This window comes from Acomys minous, assembly GCF_964271855.1.
Source record: "Acomys minous genome assembly, chromosome: 10".
Lineage (NCBI taxonomy): Eukaryota > Metazoa > Chordata > Mammalia > Rodentia > Muridae > Acomys > Acomys minous.
The window spans coordinates 88,267,300-88,272,154 of NC_140491.1; positions in this window are offsets into that span (position 1 = coordinate 88,267,300).

The window sequence follows — 4,855 nt, forward strand, 5'->3', positions numbered from 1 at the left end:
GTTGGTTGAACAAGGAGCTAAAAGAACCAGTTGTTCAGGAGAGGCTGAGGAACAGAGGAAAAAGAAATACTTGGAGACTCAGGCATATGTGGAACAAGCTGAAGGTCTTAAAGCCCAGGAGAACTTTCTTTTCTGTCTATTTGTCTCTGTCTCTGTCTTGCTGTCTGTCTGACTCCTTATTTGTTGTCACCCATCTTTTTATCTCTCTTCCTGCTTGTTGTCACCCATCTTTCTCTCTTCTTGCTTGTTGTCACCCACCTTTCTCTCTTCTTGCTTGCTGTTGCCCATCTGTCTATCTCTCTTGTTGTTCTGTCGCATTCTAGCTTACTCTTTCATGTCTGTGGCTTGCATTTCTCCTTTGGGCCAACCCTAGTATTTTATTTAAAGTGAAGTTCAATTTTCTTTTCATTACAGATTACATCATGATTTTTCTCATCATTTACAATCAATAGGGCATTCAAAATTCAACAACAACAACAACAAGAACAAACAGTCTAACAAGAAAATACAAACAGTTCTGTATAACCTACAATAAAGCATACAGAAAAAAAATTAATCAATTTCCAAGCAATGGTCAGTATAACCTGATTATTATTTCTTAAACAATACTTGGGAAATTTTAATCATAAATTTCCCCAGGCTAAAGCCATTGTGTTTACAAGATTGTTATAACAATATAGCTTCAGCTAAATGCTTTCTAATAAAGAAAAAAAAAACTTGACTTACAATCCCAAAGCAACAGGTGTGCTATCTAAGCCTAGGCTAACTACCAAGGGGTCCTTTATTGTAAAATATCTGTAAAGCATAATGCAACAAGCCCACCTTCTCTTGCTCTTAAAACAAATTAAAAAAAAAAAACATGTCTACAGGAAACAGTATCAACAGTATCTAGCCAGGGACCTTTATGTCAAGGTCTTTATCTTTCTTTTATGCTGTTTCTGCTTGTCCTTACAGTCAGAAAAAAAAAGAAGGAAAGAAGAAGAAAAGGAAAGAAAAAGAAAAGAAAAAGAAAAACTCTATCGTTGTCTCAAGCCTTTGGCTAGATGCTCTCTTTCAACATTCTCTGTGGGAAGAAGTTTTCCATGTATGATTTTCATTAGGCTTCAGGAAGAAAGAAAACACACTTTTAAGAGAAAAAAGACAGATTTCTAGACAAAATTACACCTGGACCATACATAATATTTAAGGGCAGTGGTGATCAGCCAGAGATCTTTGGAACTTGGTCAAGCAAAGCCTCAACAACTGTACTGAGATGTCTAGAGATTGTGCTGGAAAGTCGGAGGTCTCTGGAACTTGGTCAAACAAAGCCTCAGTGATTTCTCCCCATGTCTATGACAACATCGGGCTAATATTACATGGCACCCCCTTGGTCAGTCAACCAACTAGCGTACCTTCATGTCTGGCTTTCATTCTATGTACAAGTCTACAGAGCTCAGGTTCATCGCTGTTCTTGGCTTTTCTTCCTTGTGTATTTACTTTCTTAAAGGTGGATGAAAGGTAGCACCTTTACGTCTTAGCTTCAAAGTTAATCTGACTGACTCCGGGTCCCATGACATAAATGCTTTTACAGCTACATGGTTTGATGTTTAGATTTAAAACCTCATATCACCAGCCAACAGAAGGTCTCTATATAAAGGGAGCACATCAATGAAGAAAGACAATTCAGAAAAGAAATATGTCAGTAGCACATCTGGCCTAACAGATGGGTAAAATGGAGGTGCCCATGTGGGATTGATTACCCCCAAACAGACCTGCTTCCCTGGGTCTTCCTTAATATATTTAAAGCTGCAGCTTTAGTTAACCTCTATTCATTTTCTCCACTTAATACACTTCTTTCCTTCTTACCTCAAATACTATTTTTCATTATCAGTTCTCCAGCATAAAAGCAAAATGAGTCCTATTGCTAAATTATCTGTGCGATTACCTTTCTTTTTGTATTTTTATGTGTGTGAGTGTATATGTGTATGGATGCACGTATTTGCAGGTACGTGTGCATGTACATGAAAGCCACAGGACACTAGGCATCCTGCCCTACCACTCTCTACTTTAGTCCTTTAAAACTTGGTCTGTCACTGAACCAGAAATTAGACTGGCAGCCAATAAGTGGCAGAAATGCTCCTTCCTCCACCCACCCCACCAGCGCCACTGTCACTGCCACTGCCACAGCCACAGCCACAGCCACAGCCACCACAGCACGCACCTCCTCCACTGGAGTTGCAGCTGTCTGTGCAGCCAAAGCTGGCTTTTTACATGGATGCTGGGGTCTGAATTCACTTTCTCATGACTGTACAAGCGCCCGTGTCCACCGTCCCCAACTCTCCAACCCTCCTTTTTATTTTTTAAAGTTTAATGACACGCTTATGGTTATGCCACATGGGAAAGAGCCAGGTGGACTCACACACATTGTTAAAACAGACTCCAGGGCTGGTGAGCTGGCTCAGTGTGTCAAGCCTGACTGCCTAAGTTTGAGCCCCGGCATCCATATGGTGGAAGAAGAGGACCAACTCCTGCGGATTGTCCACACGTGTCTCATGGTGCACATACAAACTATAAATCAATCAATCAATAAATAAATAAATAAGAAACAGATTACAATATATCATTTTAAAAAATCAATATAAATTTAATTAGGGCTTACCACTCTTCTTTTTTTTTAACTAAGCCACGATATCACCACACTTCATCACAGCAGGGTATAGCTATAAACATACCCCAGAAAAAAAAATCATACGGTAAAATAGGAAACTAATGCCATTTCTAAAAGTCAAGTAGTTTGAACAAAAGGTTAAACAGGTCCTACTGCACATGTTACTGCTCAGGTGATAATCATCCTGTAATGGAAGCTGCACTACCATCCAATTCTCCTTTAGCAGGTATCTGCTCCCATCCTCTGGGACAGGGTTATAACACATCCACGAAGCAGAGAACATTTAAAACATTCCCTGGCAGGAAAAAAAAAATCAAATTGGACTTAATTTAAAGGTGAGTACATTTCATCTTAAAGACTGTTTTTATGAGGGGGAAAAGCAGGTCATTAATTTTGATAGCTTTTAGTATAAATAGATAAATAAAGCTCATATATATATACACATATATATTTATCTTTTTGAATGGGGGTGAGTTTAGTTGTGGACTTCATCTCTTATAAAATGTTTAAGCTAGAAAATCAACCTGTCAGAAAGATCTATTTTCTGCGGTTTTCCTCTTACCTACGTATCTTAGGCTGGTTCTTTACATTCTGGATTGCTGGTGGCAAATCCTCATTTTTAACTTCATAAAGCCCTTTTAAGCTTATATGAGTGTGTGTGTGTGTGTGTGTGTGTGTGTGTGTGTGTGTGTGTATGATTTGGCGAGCTCTTTGTGTAGTGAAAATGAATAAAGAAAGGCTGGTTGCTTCAGACCAAGGCTCCTATCCGTAAAACAGATTAACTCAGATTTAGAAATGTAATATTAGTGGTTCACCTCGGGCTCCTGGGAGGGAGGGAGGGACTACATCTTAGATGACAGATTGATTTGAAAAGCAGAATGTGAACTTCTTAATTTACCACTGCAGGACAGTCTCTCTGGAAATGATCACCAGGAGACAAGCCACAAATCAGGAAGAGGCCAATGGCCTCAGATTTGGGGGAGGGGCGTGCTTTCCATTCGCCTACCAGGCGGAAATTAGTCTACAGCGGTGACTCTCCGTTGTTAGGCTGCCTCAGACTCACCTAGGGACTTGTTAAGACAGACCACTAAAGCCACCCCCTAGCATTTCCTAATCAGCGGGTCTGTAATTGTATCCAAGAACTGATATTTTTACGAATCCCCAAGTGAGGTGTAAGCTTTAGGTCTCAGGCCCACACCGTCCAGGGATCTGTATGAATCACACTAGTCCAGAAGCAGATATTTTCCGCTGCATAAATTAGAGTTGATATTTAGAACTGAATCCATTCTCCTGAAGAACTGGATTCACAAACCTTTTAACTTTCCAAGTCAGACTTCTTCGCGAGTCAACTGGGGACAGCTTTACCTGCTGACATGATTCTCAACCACGCACTGTGTATGTATACTGTGGATTACACTTTCCTGGAGACTGCATTTGAAAAAAAAATTTTTTGTCTCACTGTGACTGCAGGTTCCAAAGGACTTCCTAAAAGTATGAGTGACACATTTCTTACTTCCACCCACTGAACAATGAGTATTGTCAGCTTCTTCTTGCGTCTTCAACCTCTGGTTAATTTCTGAATCTGGAAATGCCTCCTAGAACAGTAAACACCACATCGGTCTATAATCAGCAACAGCAAAATAAACACGTGACTCCCGGCAGCTCCCTCCCTGGTGCTTAGTTTTCACAAGAAACCTGACGTGAGTCACTCCAGGGTTCCTACAGTTTTTCAAGCCCAAAGGCCACGGTCTTGATCTTGCTTCCTGCTCTGTCCCATGAACGCCAATGGATTTAGCCCACTTACTCATTTCTTCACTGTAGGAAGGAGGATACAACAGTCCCCTGACTCACCTCACCATTACAGCCAGAGTCGCAAAATTAGGAGGAGGCAACAGAACCTATATCAGTAATCAAAAGCTTGCTGTGAGACCCTCGGTGTAAATCTCATTTTATATATATATATATATAATGTTTCTAACATTCAGAAGGGTGACAGGTTTTAGGCATAAGTATAACTAGCCCTCTTTCCCCCAAAACTGGTATTCCATTAAGGAAGATTCCAGCACAAGCTTCACTGACGGGCCTGAATGGCCCAACAGACTTCAGCTCCCACTACAATAAAAGGCATCAGGATGGTCCTGGGGGGTCTCCAGCCTAGGCAGCCACCACTGGACCTAGTTGCAAAGAAAGCATGCAAGTACTTTTTTG